The sequence below is a fragment of the Symphalangus syndactylus genome, chromosome 7 (genome assembly GCF_028878055.3).
Source record: "Symphalangus syndactylus isolate Jambi chromosome 7, NHGRI_mSymSyn1-v2.1_pri, whole genome shotgun sequence".
In the NCBI taxonomy this organism is placed as follows: domain Eukaryota; kingdom Metazoa; phylum Chordata; class Mammalia; order Primates; family Hylobatidae; genus Symphalangus; species Symphalangus syndactylus.
This window is the reverse complement of record NC_072429.2, coordinates 102,579,819-102,600,403: the sequence shown is the minus strand read 5'-3', so window position 1 is coordinate 102,600,403 and position 20,585 is coordinate 102,579,819. Positions and strand designations below refer to the sequence as shown.

The window sequence follows — 20,585 nt, the reverse complement described above, 5'->3', positions numbered from 1 at the left end:
ATCATAAGCTGCTATGCCCCTGATACGTAGAATTCACAGATCTAAGAACCAAGGGATAGAAGAAGGAGTGGCACCACTAACCATTACTGCCCACTAATCATTAATGTGAATGATTATCCACTTGGGAAATCTGTACCATACAGTTGCTTCAGGCTCTGTGAATCAAGAAATCCTGGTTTCTAAAGTGGGGGATGCTTCAACAGGGGACACATAAAGCTATGGCTACTGCCCGGTCACTGTGATCCTTATGCCAGAAAAAATAATAATAATCACACTGGCATTAGTAATTGACCCTGATCACTGTGAGCAAGTAACACATCTGTTACAAAATGGGTATGGGAGGATATGTTTGACATTCACGTTAGCCATTGGAGTGACTCGTTATTCCCAAGTCACGCTGCAACTATAAATGGGAAACCATAAGTACATGATGACAAGGAGCTCAGACTGCAGGGATGAGGATCTGAGTCAATCTACCAAGTAAGTCATCTAAATCAGTAAAAGTGGAAAAAAAATATAAGTATCAGTTATGGTCACAAGATCAGAGACAAGTTTTTACAGAAATTATGACCATAGAATCCTGGAGGACCTGTGCCTGAATAGAGTAAATTTAATTATCAGAGGCAACTGGCCCTGACTGGTACAAAGGGTACACTAATGTACCCATTGTTGGTGGCTTATCCAAATCTCCTTTATCTGGATAGTGCACTCATCTTCCAGCTGCTGTGAATATTGGCTGCTAATTGCACATAGTATCCCTGTTCTCCAAAGAAATAACCTCAAATGATAGCCATCTCAGGTAGGAGGTTACCCTCAGTCCAAGGATAGCTCTGATAGGGGTATATAGATAAGAGAAAAAACTGAGGAATGATTTATACTTAGAGTCCTTCAGCCCCATGGCTAGGCTTAACCTGAAACCACGCCCTCGACTAGTTCTTCTTTCTCTATCCTGCTTCACTCCATTCCCTTACAATTTATTCCTGAAGTACATTCCCATTATAAAGCATATGCACCTGAATTCTTGTCTTAGGCTCTGCTTCTAGGCAATACTCCTCTTTTTCTTTCTTTTTCCAACCCTTAGCATAAATTCAAATAAACTGGAATTTTCAAGCACAAGGCAGCAAAAAGAAAATAAACTTCAAGATTAACATTAATTAAATATCAAGATTCTGACTTATAGTCCTCAGGCCCCAGATTTCACACAAACTTAATTAAAAAGAAGTGAGACAGCCAGTCATCTGCAAATGAATTTTCAATTGGGCAGAATCAAGGTGAGACAAAAGGCCTAGTTTAAGAATGGTTTGTTTGAAAACAAGTTTTCCTTGTAGTTAAGGTCACTGATAAGTATTAAGTTCTTCAAGAATAGAGATCCTTAGTATCTTTTTCCCCACCTTCCTCCTCAGTGCCTGTAAAGCAGTTGGCAAGTTGTAGGTACTTAAATATTAGTTCAAAGAATAAATAAAAAGCACCGGATAAATAGCTGCCTTTGTTTGAAAAGGTGCTTTTTAATTTTCCCAGGAAGAAAATAATGGACACATAGTGTCCTAGACAGGACTTAACAAAATTTATTACCTACACCAAAGTCAAGGTTCTCAAATAAAATTAAAGGATATAATCAAGTTTTTGTCTAAGGTTGTGCAAGTCTCTACAAAAGTGGAAAAGGAGAGAAGAAACAACCTGCATGAAATCAGCTGTGGAAGAAAAAGGCAGGTAGCACTTCAAATGGCATATATCACAAAACAAGTTAGGAAAAACAGGAAAATGAACAAAGCAATAAGAGATAAATTGAAAGAAAATTTCAAAAACAAAAATTTTGAGGTGAAGTACAAGTAACATTTATGTCACTTGATTTGATCAAATCCCTCTATTACTCTTGCCATAATGAAAAAATACCTAGGGCCCAGGGTTGCCTCAATGCAGTTAAAAATCAGGAAAACAGGCCGGGCGCAGTGGCTCATACCTGTAATCCCAGCACTTTGGGAGGCCGAGCAGGCAGATCACTGAGGTCAAGAGTTCAAGACAAGCCTGGCCAACATGTTGAAACCCCGTCTCTACTAAAAAAAAAAAAAAAAAAAAAAAAAATTAGCCAGGCATGGTGGTGGGCACCTGTAATCCCAGCTATTCAGGAGGCTGAGGCAGGAGAATAGCTTGAACCCAGGAGGCAGAGGTTGCAGTGAGCTGAGATCGTGCCATTGTACTCCAGCCTCGGTGACAGAGTGAGTCCATCTCAAAAAAAAAAAAATCAGAAAAACAGTTACCAAACATTCCTGAAAAGGCTAAAATTCTCTATTACCTTGCTTGCTCTTTCTTGTATTTTTATGTTTTAGTTAGTAGTCAGCATATTCAAATCCACAGCCTCTACTTACACCTCTTTCACTTAACTAATCATTATGATTCCTTCTGGACAGTATTATTTCACTAATATCAACATGCTAGCACAAGACTACCACAGTATAAATTTCCGAATCAGGAATAGATGAAAAAGAGGGAAGAAAACTTTTCAAGAGAAACTGAGTCGAGATAAAGAAAATAAGGAAAGTACTGCAACTAAAGAAAGTACTCAAGATCCAGTTAGGAACTATAGAAAGAGGCAAAGCAGGCAAACAAGAATACAGAATCAGAAAAAAAGAGGAGCGTTAGGGAAGGAAACTTATATAAAACTTTAAAATATGACATTACATTTCCTTACAGACAACTCACAGCAAACTAGGAATACATAAAATCAACATTGCCATAACTCACAAAAAACAGACTATGGGATCAGGTATAAGCTTAACAAAAGATGAAACTGAATGCAAAAACCTCATGCCTAGGGATAAACAATTGAATGTCAGGCTTATCCTGTAGGTCATTAGAATTTATGTTCAAAAAGGGGTTCTTTTTTAATAAATGCAGAGCTACAAAGAAATACGAAAGCTAAAAATTCCATCTATGATTATATATGACAAATGAATTGAAATATGAAAGAAAATCAGAGTATAAAATAATATGGCCCTCCATATTATTAAAAGCAAAGTTCTTCAAAGAAATTGCTGCCTCCCCATATTTACAGCAGAAAGCTTATATCCATACGAAGATTTATAAGCAAATATTCACAGCAACTTTAACACCAAAAATGTAGAAAAAACCAAGGTGCCCATCAACAGGTGAAGAGCTATACAAATTTTGGTATATCTGTATAAGGGAATACCAACGCTCAGTAATGGATTTAAAAATAAATGAAGAATAAATTATACACATAATAACATGGATGAATCTCAAATTCATCACACTAAGTGAAAGCAGTCAGATTTTTAAGAGTATATAATTTCATTTACATAAAACTCATACTAATATAGGACAGAAAGCACATCAGTGGTTGCTCAGCGATAGAGCAGAGCAGAGATGAATAGGAAGCAGGGATTATCAAGGGGTTAAACAAGAAATTTTTAGCAGTTATACTGATGCTATATTATCTTTACTATGATGATGTTTCCACAGGTGAATACTTGTGTATATTTGTGTACTTTACATATCTTCAGTTGATTGCATGTCAATTATAACTCAATAAGCTATTTAAAAAATCCAGGTCCTCTCCAACTTTAAATTTCATGCTCTACATTTAAATGATATCCTACCTCTTTAATATGAAGCAAAGTGATCAGCAAAATTGCATAGAAAGATGTTCAACAAATAATATATCTATTTCCTCTTCCCCTATTCTTGTCTCCAAGAAGAATCTGCCATAGTAAGGTATTAATTGGAATCCATGTTTGCATTTGGGATTAAGACCTGTGGACTTCGTGATCTTCCTATTCTACTCAAGTATGAACTGCCATAAAAAACTGGAGATGTTGTCTTAGGCTGTTGCTCTTCCCAACCTTTACCCCACATAAGCTAAGTTCCTAGAGTGTGGGAACTTTCAAGCCCTTTTTCTTATAACTAGCAAAAAGCATATTTGACATGTATCCAGCTAAAAAAAAATTACTTAATTTTAAGTCAGAGCACCTGGGTTTGGGTCCAAGTTTCTGCCAGTTGTCAAATCATGGGCATATTACTTATCTAAACATAATTTCTAAAACCTGTAAAATGATGGTAGTATACTAATACTACATGATTTAGAGAGTCATAGTAATGATTATCTAAAATAAGTGAAAGTAGTGATTAATTGTGAGGCATCAAAATATTAGTAAGCATTCCAATTGTTTTAAAATCGTTTTCACTAGTAATAACAGGTAGGAATAGTCGTAATTAATGGTGGCAGTTTCCTAATAATGAAAGACTTATAGATCATGTCTCCATATCTTCTGCTTTTCCTACCACCATTGGCTACAGAAATCAAGTATACCCATAAAAAAGGAGAATGGTACAAAGTGATATAAAAAAGAGTGACGTACAAGCAAGAGATTTTGGATGTGTAAAAAATATTTTAAAAAAGGATCTTTGACTATTCTCTGCAAAACTTGCTTAAAATTAAAGTGATTGTAGGTTTAGCTTTCACAAGCAACAATAAAATGGTATAATTTTGAAAATATAAGATTTTATTTTGTTAAAAAACAAAGACTTGACAGAAATATGGAAAGTAACAAAACACATTTTTCCACAAAAAACTAAAAATCTTGAAGCTAGAAGTCTACTCTACTAAGAGCTGGAAAATGCTGAAATGCTGAAGTATGTTGAAAAGGATTTTAAAATGCAACCAAGTCAATAAAGTAATATTCTCTTTAAAAATTGAATATTTTTACTGAGTGTTTGGCAAACAGAAAGAATAGCTAAGGTAGAAGAAAAAGGTAATAGGGAGAAGCAGAAAAAAAAGGTAGATACTTTTCAGTAATATGAATGAAAAAGACTAGAGAATAGTCTCTCATTCTCTGTCTCTTCTTAACCAAAAACCACTGAAAAATGTCCAAGGAAAATAAAAAGTGAAGGTATTTGCAGGTTTACCATTTTTAGGAAAAAATAAACAAATTTATAAAAACTACAAAGAAAAGTTACTAACAAAGTGGCTTTATTTCTATATGATGGCTTTCAGAGCCAATGACATTATCAAAGAAGAGGAGTGAGCTTGAGATATAACTTAGAAAAATTTTTAAAAAGAGAGGACTTGAAAACTAAGACTAAATACAGTTCAAGAAAAGAATCATAATCAACCTTCAAGAGTTATGAACCATATCTGGGACTGACAGTTCAGTCTGAGTACAGCTGAAGTAAATCTCTTAAAACCTTTAATGAAATATGCAAATAGAAGAAGACTAAACTGACTACAATATTTTCCTCTTTTCAAAATACAAGAGACTAGAGGCTGCCAAGCACACTAAAAATACAGCACACTTCTCATAGATATTACCTTATAAAAATTGGTGAAAGTAATTAAAGACACACAAACAAGGATGTTTTAAAAGGAAAATGCATTAGTCCATTTTCACGCTGCTGATAAAGACATACCTGCGACTGGGCAATTTAAAAGGAAAGAGGTTTAATGGAGAACACACACTTCCATGTGGCTAGGGAAGCCTCACAATCGTGGCGGAAGGCAAGGAGGAGCAAGTCACATTTTATGTAAACGGCAGCAGGCAAATAAAGCTTGTGCAGGGAAACTCCCCTTTTTAAAATCACCAGATCTCGTGAGACTTATTTGCTATCATGAGAGCAGCATGGGAAAGACCTGCCCCCACAATTCAATTACCTCCTACTGGGTCCCTCCCACAACACGTGGGAATTCAAGATGAGATCTGGGTGGGGACACAGTCAAAACATAGCAGAAAAAAAATTCAAATCATGCCAAAAAAAGTTATTTTAATTACAACAATAATAAATTTTTATAAGATTCTGAAACACGATAAAAAAGACAAATAATTATTAATAAATATGCCATAGAATCATGTGGTAAAACTCATTCCTATAAGAGAAATAATAAGGTAGTCTTTACCATAGTTATGATAAAGTATTACAGATGGGCAATATGCACTATTCTAACTGTAGTGTGCCTTCAAAAGAAGAAATGATCACTTAGCTCCCTACAAAACTTTGAAGAAAACTACTAATTCAAAGATCATATATGCCTAGGAATAAAAAGAATATGAGGAAAAAGTCTCAAATAGACATATTCTCAGAAAACATCATCAATATCCTTCCTTTAAAAATTACTGAAAGCATTCACTGTCTGCTGAAAAATAAATTACATTTAAGAAATCAAGAACAGACAGGCACGGTGGAGCATGCCTGGAGTGCATAATATGCCTGGAGTGCATATTAGCAAGGCTGAGGCAGGAGGATTGCTTGAACTCAGGAGTTCAAAATCTAACCAAGGCAAGATAGCAACACCCTGTCTCTTTAAAACCAAAAAGAAATCAAGAACAATGAAATTGTTGGGGTTAGGAACTAGAGAAAGCAGGCAAAGAAACAGAAGCACTAAATTCTCATGAAAATATATTGATTTGTCCTTGATTAATAATTAAATGATCTTGTGGGCTGAATTGTATCCACTCAAAATTCATGTTGAAGCTCTAACTCCCGGTATCTCAGAATGTGACTATATTTGGAGATAGGACCTTTAAAGAGGTGATTAATTAAAAGAAGACCATTGGGGTGGGTCCTAATCCAATCTAACTAGTATACTTACAAGAAGAGGAAATTTGGACAGAGACACTAAGGATTGTGTACAAAGAGGGAAGATCAGTGAAGACACAGCGAGAAGGCAGCTATCTGCAAGCCAAGGAGCTAGGCTTCAGAAGAAACCAAACCTCCTAATACCTTGATCTTGGACTTCTAGAATCCAGAACTGTGAGAAATTAATTCCTGTTGTTTAAGTCACCCAGTTTATGGTACACTTTGTTGTGGCAGCCCTAGCAGACTAATACAGATGAGTAAATCTTTAAATTTTTTAAAAAACTTCTATAACAACCAATGAAATTACAAACAGGACAATATGAAAGAAATCAATGACAATGATGAAAAGCAATTCTATGTGTTCATGGTAGAAATGTAATTACCTTTTGGGAAAGCAATTAGACATAAGTCTTAGAAAAGTTGGTACATTTTGACATAGTAATTAAACACCAGGAAATCTTTCAGGGTGAAATCCTGAATAGAAGAAAAGGCCTAATCAGTAAGAAGCAGTAAAAATTGATAATAATTAATTAATTATGTTATTATTTACTTAGTGTTTCTTATTTGCGAGGCCATCTTCTAAATCTTCATAAAATTCATTGACACATTATTTATTTTTAGTTATATTTAAAATTATAAAGCTCAAAGCAATTGCTGTTAACATTTTGCTACAGTTTATTTAGTTTCTTTAATTCTTCTATGCCTTTTTATTTATATATGTAAAACAAAAATAAAAATTATAACTGTATTTTTTTCACTTAACATGAAGATAGTCAAAAAGCATTATTCTAATATAAAATAACTGAAATTATAAGGAGAGTCAATAGAAAACTAGGATTTTGCTTTATGTGCCAGATTTTATGAACATACCTAAAATGAGATTAATAAGCTCTATTCTTCTGATTACCATAATCTCATACATATTTGGTTGCTTTTGTTTATTTTTCACTTCAATTATAGTTGCACTAGAAGTAATGTTAGTGCTGAATAAGTGTAAGACATAAAGCTATCTATTTCTTTTTTTTTTTTTTTTTTTTTTTTGAGATGGAATCTCGCTTTGTCGCCCAAGGTGGAGTGCAGTGGCACGATCTCGGCTCACTGCAACCTCTGCCTCCCAGGTTCTAGCAATTCTCCTGCCTCAGCCTCCTGAGTAGCTGGGATTACAGGTGTGTGCCATCACACCCGGCTAATTTTTGTATTTTTAGTAGAGACAGAGTTTCGTCATGTTGGCCAGGCTGGTCGATGTAAAGCTATTTCTTAATGGCAATCCTCAAATGTCTACAGATGTGTAGCCAAGGGTAACCACAAACAGGATTCAAGCAAAATAGGTAGAAGCAGTTTGAGAGTTTCAAAGAGATGCTAAGAGACTGCTGAAACATCAGAACCATCTGTAAGATTTTGTGGAGTAAAATGTCTAGCTGATTGGGTTAACAAGGCTCCCCTGCATTTCTGGAGCTACACACAGATTGGACAGTACTAGCAGGCTGTGAAGACTGAAATTCTTATGATGATTCACCTGGTTGTATTCTGTTGCTGATAATGGTCATTTACACCGAGACAGAAAATCGTCAAGTCTAGATTTTTCAATGTTTAATAAAAAAGATTTTTAAAAAGAGATATTTATAAAGTAATATTATGTATGAGAGAGAGAAAGTAGGGAAACATTCTTCTGAGCTAGTAAGAAAAAAAAGCAGCAATTTCAGATCTTGAAATACATTTTAGAGACTTGGCATTTATTATTTCTGGATATAAAAGTCAAAAAGGAATTAATTTCCTGATAAAAATGTATGAAGTGGGAGGACGCATGGTATTAATTAATTGGCAATAAATAAATAATTCCTCAACAGCATCATTAAGGACCTAGATGAGCTCAGAGAGCCTAATTTGTTTTCACTACAGCAACAGTTTTCTCTGGCAATACTTAGCAATCTGGAGACTTTAATCCATGAAAATACCCCGGGCTCTTTAAGTCCTGATCTATAAACTACACCTAGCATTCCTGCCTATTTCAAAGCCCTTCCTTCACTGATGCAGGAAGGTTTTATACATTGTTTTGGCATTTTAAAAAAGGAAAAGAAAGAAATTTCTGATACAAGTAAGTTCACTTAAAATACACTTATGCCATAATTATATTTTTGTCAAAATAACAAGTGTACCTTCCAGCAGCTGCCTGGTTTAAATTTTCCAACTTTTTAACTAAGGTTTTGCTCTTGAGCCGTTTCATTCCCACAGTATACAGTGAATACACTGAACTGTCATTGCCTTAAAACTATTACTATTACTAATTATAGCATATAGGTATATAGGATATATACAGTATATCGTATATAGTATATAGGAAATAATTATAGTATTTTTCCTAAAGTTAACATATGAACGGAATGTATCCACGAGAAGTTCCTACATATGTGCAACAGAAAACATACACAAAAATCTTCACAGCAGCACTCTCACAGTGGCAAAAGCATGGAAACAACCCCAATGTTCTCTCTGTGGGAGAGTGGATTAAAAACTGTGATATACTCAAACTCTAAAATATTATACAGCAGTCAAAATAAATGAATTACCACAACCCACAACAATATGAATGCAATGTAAAATTAGTGGGAAAAATAGAACAATGCCTTTTCATAAAGATGAAATAACCAATGATTTTTAGAAATACATATAAGAAAACTGTATAAGAGAAAAAACAGGAATGATGAACTTAGGGCTGAATATCATGATAGCCACAAACTGGAGGAGTCAGGGAAATGATTGCCAAGGTTCTAGCTCTTGCTTGATAGGGTAGTTTCATGGATGTTTATTACATTATTATGAACTAATTAACAGGTTCCTGAGTAGCTCATATTAGGTTTGCCTTCTTTCTATAAACAACTATAAAACTGGGCAGAATATGAAACAACCACTTTAATGTGTTGGACAAGACAAAACATAAGGCTGAGATTCTTAAAAAGCGGTAAGCTTCACATTAGCTTTCCACCTGGAAACAATCTTCCAACTGTAGTATTAGGAACTGGAGTCCAAGCAGAAAGCATTGGTTTCATGGAGCATAAGAAACACAGTCCAGTGTTAAAAATAGAGATTAAAATTCAGGCTTGTTAAGACAGCTAGAATTTTGTTTTTGTTTTTGTTTTGCTCTACACATTCATAGAAACTTCTTTAGTAATGAACTGCAGAAATAATTCCGAAAGTATGGTCTTGGCAGCTAGAATTTTTGATGCAAAGTACTAGGGCAGAAGAGAGCTAAGTGAATAAGCTCCAGAAATAGGAATAAGTTTTGCTCTTGTTTCTGCCCAAACTCTAAGCAGTACATATGCAGGCTATCTGGAGCCTCGTAGACTGCACCTGCTGAGGGTTGAAAGTTGAAGAGAAATTTCAGAAGTCACACCCTACTATAAAACTCTCTGATCAAGCAAGCTTGGAGAGATATTTGTGAAAAATCCCAGGGCATTCAGTTGAGGCCTCACAAAGGCCATGCATTAAGAGTAAGAAAACCACACCCTAGAAGTAAGGGCTGTGCCCTATGACAAAGAAAAAAAAAAGAGTACTCTCCAAATAAAGCCTAAAATCAAACTTTGACAAGATCAAGGTGATCCTCCTTAATTTAACTGCCTGACATAATCAAAATTAGCATTCTCAAGATGAAAACATAATATAAAAATTCTACAATACATCATTTAGGTGTTTACCCTGCAAGATGATGTTACAAGACATTCAAAGAAGCAAGAAAATGAATCCATAACCATGAGAACAAAAAGTCAATAGAAACATTAGAAACAGTCCTACAGATGACCAGAATGTCGCAACTGGCGGAGAAGAGCTTTAAAATAACACGATGAATATGTAAAAGGATTTCGTGGAAAGGCGGATAGATGGGGGAATTTCAGCAGATTAATAGGCCTTTTTTTTTTTTTTTTTTTTTTTTTTTGAGACGGAGTCTCGCTCTGTCGCCCAGGCTGGAGTGCGGTGGCGCGATCTCGGCTCACTGCAAGCTCCCCCTCCCGGGTTCACGCCATTCTCCTGCCTCAGCCTCCCGAGTAGCTGGGACTACTGGTGCCTGCCACCACGCCCGGCTAATTTTTTGTATTTTTAGTAGAGATGGGGTTTCACCGTGTTAGCCAGGATGGTCTTGATCTCCTGACCTCGTGATCCACCCGCCCCGGCCTCCCAAAGTGCTGGGATTACAGGCATGAGCCACCGAGTCTGGCCAGGAACTTTAATAAATGGCAATTCTAGAAGTGAAACATGCAATAATAGAAGCGTAGAATATACTGCACATGATTAACAGTAGAATGGAATAAAATCAGAGGTGTCCTATCCTACACCTTCTGCTTATCCAAAATATACGTAACTTCTGAGAAGTAATAGAATGGTAGAAACTCTGACATTATTAGATAATAGAATGAGAGATGTTGAGATTGATATCTGTGTTCTCACAAATCACATGATGAAAACAAAAGCTACCTAATAGTTTAGCCTTGTTGAAACCAATATAGAAAATAAATTATGCTAAGAAGCAGGAAATACTACTTTAAAATTGGGCCCATTTTCTTTGGCTTCTCCTTTTGCTATAATGCTGTAGGGTCATGTGCCTCAGGAAAACAGCTGTATTAATTCTAGATCACAATTTCTAATGACTTTTGCTTACATGTAGTTTAAACCTTGTTAGCAGAAAAGGAAGTGAGAAGGATGCCAAGCAGGTGAAGGATTTGATATGCTATTGCTGGCTTTGAAAATGGAGGGAACAAGACCTGGCACAGTGGCTCACGCCTGTAATCTCAACACTCTGGAAGGCGGAGGTGGGTGGATCTCTTGAGCTCAGCAGTTTGAGACCAGCCTGGGCAACATGGTGAAACCCTATTTCTACAAAACTACAAAAATTAGCCAGGCATGATGGCTTGTACCTATAGTCCCAGCTACTGGGGGGCCTGAGGTGGTAGAATCACTTGAGCCAGGGAGGTCAAAGCTGCAGTAAGTGGAAATCCTGCCACTGCACTCCAGCCTGGCTGGATCCTGGGAGGGAGACACTGTCTCAGAAAAAAAAAAAAAAAGAAAGAAAGAAAAAGAAAATGCAGGGCACTATGAGGCAAGTAATGTTAAGAATCCCATTACTGGGTATATACCCAAAGGATTATAAATCATGCTGCTATAAAGACACATGCACACATATGTTTACTGCGGCACTATTCACAATAGCAAAGACGTGGAACCAAGGCAAATGTCCATCAATGATAGACTAGATTAAGAAAATGTGGCACATATACACCATGGAATACTATGCAGCCATAAAAAATGATGAGTTCATGTCCTTTGTAGGGACATGGATGCAGCTGGAAACCTCAGCAAACTATCGCAAGGACAAAAAACCAAACACCGCATGTTCTCACTCATAGGTGGGAATTGAACAATGAGAACACATGGACACAGGAAGGGGAACATCACACACTGGGGCCTGTTGTGGGATGGGGGGAGGGGGGAGGGATAGCATTAGGAGATATACCTAGTGTTAAATGACGAGTTAATGGGTGCAGCACACCAACATGGCACATGTATACATATGTAACTAACCTGCACGTTGTGCACATGTACCCTAAAACTTAAAGTATTAAAAAAAAAAAAGTATCCTCTAGAAGCTGAGAGCTGTCCCCAGCTAAAAGCCAATAAGGAAACAGTGACATCAGTTCATAACTGTGAAGAACTGGGTTCTGGCAGCAATCTGAATTGTTTGGAAGTACATTTTTCCCAAGAGCTTTCAGATAAGTGCCAATGCTAGTCCACACCTTGATTTCAACCTTGTGAGACCCTAAGCAGAGAACTCAAACAAGCCCACCTGGACTTCTGACCTACAGAACCGCAAGATAGTAAACAGGTGGAGTGTTTTAACCCACTAAGCTATGGTAATTTATTAGACAACAATAGACAACTAACATATATAAAGTAATGAATCTTCTTTGCATTAACCATCATAAAAAATATGTAGAGAAAATTAAAAGATTCATATGCTCATGCAGGTGAACAATTCCATATAATCTTTGCACTGTACTATCAAACTGTGGTACCACTTTTCACTGAAACTGCTCATCTATACATTTGTTGCAATGCCAACACTAAAAAATACAAATAAGAATGTCCTTAGCTGTGTGTGTTTCATGGGAGACATGGTAATAGTTTTTTAAAGCACACATTTCTCTATGTGTATTTTCATCATCAGATGTACATTTTGTGCAAATAGTTTTTATAACAAGCTGTTCGACTTCTCTAGAAAAGGTAGTGTGTCCTATTTTTATGTTCATCATGTTTTGTTCCAAAATTAAGATATAACTCAGAAAGACCCAAAAAATTATTGTTGAGAAACTTATTGCAAAAAAATACATTGGCATAGGAAATTTTATTTATTTATTTATTTAGAGATGGGGTCTCAGTCTGCCACTCAAGCTAAAGTGCAGTGGTGCAATCATGTCATGGCTTACTGCAGCGTTCAACCCTTGGGCTCAATGATCCTCCTGCATCAGCCTCTCAAGTAGCTGGGATGGCAGGTGTGCACCACCATGACTGGCTATTTTTTTTCTTTCTTTCCTTGTTTTTGTAAAGAGGGGGATCTCACGATATTGCCCAGGCTGGTCTCAAACTCCTAGCCTCAAGGATCCTGCTGCCTGGGTCTCCCAAAGGGGTGGGGTTACAAACACCACACCCAACTGGAAAACTTATTAATTTAAAAGATCAGCCATGATTATAAATAATTATCATAAAATTCTTCAGCACACACTTTTCATTTCTTATACTGTGACGGACACGAGTTGAAAAATCAATTGATCAATTAATTTCATCTTTAACCTACTCATTCTCCCCAAATCAAATTTCCTTTAAAAATTCCCTCTGGAAATTGTCTTTGTAATGGATGCCCACCCAGTTAGAAGGTAAAGAAAAAGTACGATAGCTTTTGTCTCTTCATTTTATCTGATCAGAAGTTTTCTTTTAAAATTAGATCAGTCATATCAATCTTGCATTTTCTGTGAAGAAAGCCTTGCACATCTTGCTCATGTTTTGTCATTAGCAATAGTCATTAGAATCTAGATGAAGTAAAGTAGTAAAGAAAGAATATTGAAAAGTTATATATTCTCAATATACTTTCATAATACAGTGATTATTTAATTAGGACATACAGTTCCAAATCAGCCACTGGACAACGGGCTAACCAATTATATTTAGAATAGCACAAAAATTATAAAGAATGAAACTGAGGATTACAAAAGAAGCTACATATATCATTCCTACCAGCAAGTATAGGATCAACACAACTTAAAATATAAAAGAACAGATTCCTTTTTTTGATAATGGCCAACCAGCTCCACTCAGGTTAACCTTGCAGAGATGGTAAGTATAAATCCTGGACAAAGTATGAACACACAACTATTTGAGGCCCTCAATAACAAAAAGACAAAAGATACTGGAGAGCAATTGATTCTTCGAGGAAGATAACACCAAGTGAATTTCTTATTTTTATGATTTTAACCAAATTCAATCAATGCCTGGAGGCTACATATATGTTAGAAAACTCAGTTTGGCCGGGCACGGTGGCTCATGCCTGTAATCCCGGCACTTTGGAAGGCTGAGTCAGGCAGATCACAAGGTCAGGAGTTCAAGACAAGCCCGGCCAACATAGTGAAACCCTGTCTCTACTAAAAATACAAAAAATTAGCCAGGCCTGGTGGCACGTGCCTGTAGTCCCAGCTACCCGGGAGGCTGAGGCAGGAGAATCCCTTGAACCTGGGAGGTGGAGGTTGCAGTGAGCTGAGATCGCGCCACTGCACTCCAGCTTGGGCAACAGAGTGAGACTCCATCTCAAAAAAAAAAAAAAAAGAAAGAAAAGAAAAAAAGAAAACTCAGTCTTGGCCAGATGCAGTGGGCTCATGCCTGTAATCCCAGCACTTTGGGAAGCCAAGGTGGGCAGATCGCTTGAGTCCAGGAGTTCAAGACCCGCCTGGACAAAATAGCGATAACCTGTCTCTACAAAAAATACAAAAATTAGTTGGGCAGGATGGCGCATGCCTGTAGTCCCAGCTACTCAGGAGGTTGAGGTGAGAGGATTGCTTGAGCCTGGAGCAGGAGGTGGCAGTAAGCCAAGACAGCGCCAGTGCAGTCCAGTCTGAGTGACACAGTGAGACCCTGTCTCAAAAGAAAGAAAGAAAGACAAAAAGACTGAAAGAGAGAGAGAAAAAAAAGAGAGAGAAAGAAAGAAAGAAAAAAAAAACCTCAGAGGCTTACTGGCTTGAAAAACCTGAGGAAGGAGTTTGAGCAAAAACACACTGGCAAGTGAGGGAGATATGACAAAAAGAAAGCTAAAGAAAGGAAAAATAAAATTATGTGTATTAAAAACTGCCAAAATCTCATGCATATATAAGAAGACTTCAAGGAGCTCTGCTGAGCACAGTAGTATGCCCCCTACAATCCCAGTACTTTGGAAGGCCGTAGCAGGAGGATTCCTTCAACCCAGGAGTTTGAAGCTGCAGTGAGCAATAATTGTGCCACAGCACTCCAGCCTAGGTGACAAAATGAGACTCCCATTTCTTAAAAAAAAAAAAAAGAAAAAAGAAAAGATTTTTAATTTACAAAAAATAAAAGCTCAGATAAAATTAAAACAATTAAATTACATTTTAAGCTACTGTCATCTCAAGGGAAACAGAGTTAATAGCTAAAGCTCAAATAAAAATAATCAATCCCGTCTCTACAAAAAATTTAAAAAAAAAAAGGTGCATGCCTGTAGTTCCAGCTACTCAGAAAGCTGAGGTGGGATGATTACTTGAGCCCAGAGGGTTGAGGATGCAGTAAACTCTGATCACTAGACTGCACTTCAACCTGGGCAACAGAGTAAGACTCTGTCTCAAAAAATAAATGAATACATAAATGAACAAACAAACATCAGCATTCTTCAGAGGGACAAACTAACTTCAGAGTCTATAAAGCATTATTAGTCATGTCCAAAATACACTTCAAACTTACCTGATATATTAGGAAATAGGAAAACAAGATCCATACTCAAGAGAAAAAGCAATCAATGAAGACTGTGAGACAACAAACCCAGATGTTAAAATTAGCAGAAAAAGATTTTAAAGCCACTATAACAACTATGTTTGAGGAAATAAAGGTAAGATTCTTAAAATGAGTAAAAAGATAGGATATCTCAACAGAGATATAGTAGCTATAAAAAACAAATGCAAATTTTAGAACAAAGTATAAAATATTGGAAATTAATAATTCACTAGATGAGCTTTACCTCTGATAAGAGATTCTGAAAGAAATAAAATCAATAAAATTTAAAATTAATCTAAAGAACACAAAAAAGTTGAAAAAATTCCAAGAACCGACAGGATAATCTATAAAAAGTCTAAAATACAAATAACTGAGAAATCAAAAGAAAAATAGAAAATAGGGTAGAATAAATGCTACAACAATGGCCTAACTTATTAAATTAAGTTAAAAATTAAAATTTGGTTTAAAAAAGAACATAAATTTATACACATACAAAGCACAGCCAACTCAAGCAAAATAAATCCAATAAAAACACACATGTAAGCATATCACAACAAAATTGTTATAAACAGAAGATAAAGATAAATTTTTGAAAGAAACCAAAGAAAACAAATTAAATACAGAAAGACAATCAAGTGCCAATGACTTGTCATCATGAACCACTTACTTCTCATCAAAAATCTATGAAGGCCAGTTTAAACTACAGAAACGTAAATTTAAAAACAAACAAACAAAAAAGACTGTCAACATAGAATTCTATTTCCACCAAAAATATTCACAAAGAATGAAGACTAAGAAAAGATTTTTTCAGGTAAATGCAAATGGAGATGTGGATATCTACAAGGTGTTCTCCAGGCTGAAGAAAAAGTCTATCAGATGGAAATCTGGATCTTCAGAAAAGAAACTTAAAACGAGGAATATGTGAATAAACGTAAAAGACTACTCATTTCTCTTGATTTGTTTAAAATACATAAGACTGCTTAAAGCATTTCACATAAAATTGCACAATATAAACACTAAATAGATTGTGAATGATTGTAAATAGGTTGTGAAAGTGCAACCAATAAGAACTAATGGTAAAGAATAGATGTAGCTAATAAGCAAATAGATAAATTAAAAATTGCAGCCATAAAAAAAGAATGAGATCATGTCTATTGCAGGGACTTGTATGAGCTGGAAGCCATTATCCTTAGCAAATTAATACAGGAAGAGAAAACCAAATACTGCATGTTCTCACTTAAAAGTGGGAGCTAAATGATGAGAACACATGGACACATAGAGGGGAACAACACACACTGGGGCCTTTTGGAGGGTGGAGGGTGGGAGGAGGGAGAGGATCAGAAAAAATAACTAATGGGTACTAGTCTTAATACCCAGGTGATGAAATAATCTGTACAACAAACCCCCATGACATAAGTTTACCTATGTAACAAATCTGCACATGCACCCCTGAACTTAAAATAAAAGTTAAAAAAAATTGAGTTCCACAATGTATTCACGTAATTCAAAAAATATGGCAGGAAGAAACAAAAATAAAAGTGGAAGAAAATCCATAAAACAAATACCTAAATTCAAATACATCAATAATTATATTAAATGTTAATGAACTAAATACTCTATGTAAAAGGCAAAAATTGTCAAAGTTGATGAAAAAAGTAAGAGCCAATTATGTTCTTAAAGTGATAAAAGATACATTTTATATTAAAGTCACAGATATATTGAAAGTAAATCACTACAAAAAGACACACTAGAGAAAAAGTATCTGCATACATGGTTATATGAATATCAAATAAGATGTTTTTGTAACAGGAGCATTTTTCACTATTGAGACGAAAAAAGGAAAAGACATAGGGTGCTGAGGTATCCTAGTGATCTCCTTGACCACCTTCAACTAAGGGTTAGACCCATGAGACAAAAACAGGACTATGAGGCTCTTTGTGAGCACACAGATCCAGCTGAGGCTGAAACTAGTACTATCAGTTTTGTTTTGTTTTGTTTTGTTTTCAGTTATGTGAACTGATAAATACTCTTTTTCCTTAAGCCATTTTTAGTTGGGTTTTCCATTTCAGCAAAAGAATAATCACTGGTCAGAACTCTGCCTAAGCCTCACTTTCCTTAATGATATAATGAAGCTTGTAATACCACCTTGCAGGGTTTGAAAAGGAAAAAATTGCAATTAATGTAAAGGACAAAGCCTGGAATAGATGCCCCCAAAATGGTAGTTAATACTATTAACTACCAAAGACAAGCTCACAAAAATTAGATTTCATATCATTATGAAAGCAAAAAGCAAAGGAAGCAAAGCAAGGTGTGAAAATTCTCTGGAGCTCCTCTGTGTTCAGAGTAGGCCAATTGGCTGAAGTCAGTGCTCAGTGAAGCCTAAGGTCTGGCTTGGACTATTCAGAGTTACACAAGTAGAAAGGACCACTGACCTCGAGTCACTCTGAGACTGGTTTTTCTCCAATGAGTGTTTCCTGACACTGTGTGTTATTAGCCACGAAGAAGGAAAAGAAAAGCCCTCTTTCAGGTCAAAGATGAGGCTTCTCACCCCTTTTCTCTTTATTTGGTATGTGTCTTTTAAAAAATTATTGACTATTCATATTTGGAAGGGGGAGTAAATGCTGTAAACCAAGAATAAACATAGAAAAAGTACAAAAAACATTAATATTAATGACTTATACACAAACAGTAATACCAAGGAAAAGAGAAACATTTCACAAAGCTTTTCCTATAATGTCAATTAATCAAGAAAACATAATCCAGGCATGGTGGCTGATGCCTGTAATCCCAGTACTTTGGGAGGCCAAGGCAGGAGGATCACTTGAGCTCAGGAGTTCGAGACCAGACTGGGAAACACAGTGAGAGCTCATCTGTACAAAAAATAAACAAAATTAGCCAGGTGGGGGGACTTGCACCTGTGAGACCCAGCTACTCAGGGGGCTGAGGTGGGAGGATTGCTTGAGCATGGGAAGATGAGGCTGTGGTGAGCCAAGGATGCACTACTGCACTGCAGCCTGAGCAACAGAGCAACACCCTGTCTCAAGAAAAAAAAAAAGAAAACATAAATATCACAAATGTGTAGATATCCAGTAACAGAGCTTTAAGGCACACAGAGCAAAAGCTGACGGAATTAAAAAGACGCTAAATTCTATAATCATAGTTAAAATTTTTAACACGTCTCTCAGCAATTGAGAGAAAAAATAGGATAAAAAATCACTGAGACAGAAAATCTGAACAACACTATTAAACATCAAGACATAATTGACATTTATAGACCACAACATCCAGCAAGTACAGAATACACATTCCTTTCAAATACATGTGGAATGTTCAAGATACTCCTCACAGTGGGCAGTAGAACAAATCCCAATAAATTTAAACTGATTGAGATTATACAGGTATGTTCTCTCACTAGAACAAAATCTCATCATAAAAAATAATAAGATATTTCTCTCACCAGAATAATTGTCATCATAAAAAATAATAAGATATTTTTATTTTTTTATTTTATTATTATACTTTAGGTTTTAGAGTACATGTGCACAATGTGCAGGTTTGTTACATATGTATCCATGTGCTGTGTTGGTTTGCTGCATCCATTAACTCATCATTTAGCATTAGGTATATCTCCTAATGCTGTCCCTCCCCCCTCCCCCCACCCCCCACCCCACAACAGTCCCCGGAGTGTGATGTTCCCCTTCCTGTGTCCATGAGTTCTCATTGTTCAATTCCCACCTATGAGTGAGAACGTGCAGTGTTTGGTTTTTTGTCCTTGCGATAGTTTACTGAGAATGATGTTTTCCAGTTTCATCCATGTCCCTACAAAGGACATGAACTCATCATTTTTTATGGCTGCATAGTATTCCATGGTGTATATGTGCCACATTTTCTTAATCCAGTCTATCGTTGTTGGACATTTGGGTTGGTTCCAAGTCCTTGCTATTGTGAATAGTGCCGCAATAAACATACGTGTGCATGTGTCTTTATAGCAGCATGATTTATAGTCCTTTGGGTATATACCCAGTAACGGGATGACTGGATAAAATGGTATTTCTAGTTCTAAGTCCCTGAGGAATCGCCACACTGACTTCCACAATGGTTGAACTAGTTTACAGTCCCACCAACACTGTAAAAGTGTTCCTATTTCTCCACATTCTCTCCAGCACCTGTTGTTTCCTAACTTTTTAATGATGGCCATTCTAACTGGTGTGAGATGGTATCTCATTGTGGCTTTGATTTGCATTTCTCTGATGGCCAGTGATGATGAGCATTTTTTCATGTGTTTTTTGGCTGCATAAATGTCTTCTTTTGAGAAGTGTCTGTTCATGTCCTTTGCCCACTTTTTCATGGGGTTGTTTGTTTTTTTCTTGTAAATTTGTTTGAGTTCATTGTAGATTCTGGATATTAGCCCTTTGTCAGATGAGTAGGTTGCGAAAATTTTCTCCCATTCTGTAGGTTGCCTGTTCACTCTGATGGCAGTTTCTTTTGCTGTGCAGAAGCTCTTTAGTTTAATGAGATCCCATTTGTCAATTTTGGCTTTTGTTGCCATTGCTTTTGGTGTTTTAGACATGAAGTCCTTGCCCACGCCTATGTCCTGAATGGTATTGCCTAGGTTTTCTTCTAGGGTTTTTATGGTTTTAGGTTTAACATGTAAGTCTTTAATCCATCTTGAATTAATTTTTGTATAAGATGTAAGGAAGGGATCCAGTTTCAGCTTTTACATATGGCTAGCCAGTTTTCCCAGCACCATTTATTAAATAGGATATCCTTTCCCCATTTCTTGTTTTTGTCAGGTTGGTCAAAGATCAGATAGTTGTAGATATGCGGCATTATTTCTGAGGGCTCTGTTCTGTTCCATTGATCTATGTCTCTGTTGTGGTACCAGTACCATGCTGTTTTGGTTATTGTAGCCTTGTAGTATAGTTTGAAGTCAGGTAGCATGATGCCTCCAGCTTTGTTCTTTT

At 36.3% G+C, this 20,585-nt stretch overlaps 1 protein-coding gene across 44 annotated transcripts in view; it reads right to left on the bottom strand.

The window, feature by feature from the left end:
• The window catches only part of RIMS2 (regulating synaptic membrane exocytosis 2), a 775,242-nt gene that overhangs the window by 419,246 nt on the left and 335,411 nt on the right, over positions 1-20,585 (bottom strand). The window lies entirely within an intron of this gene.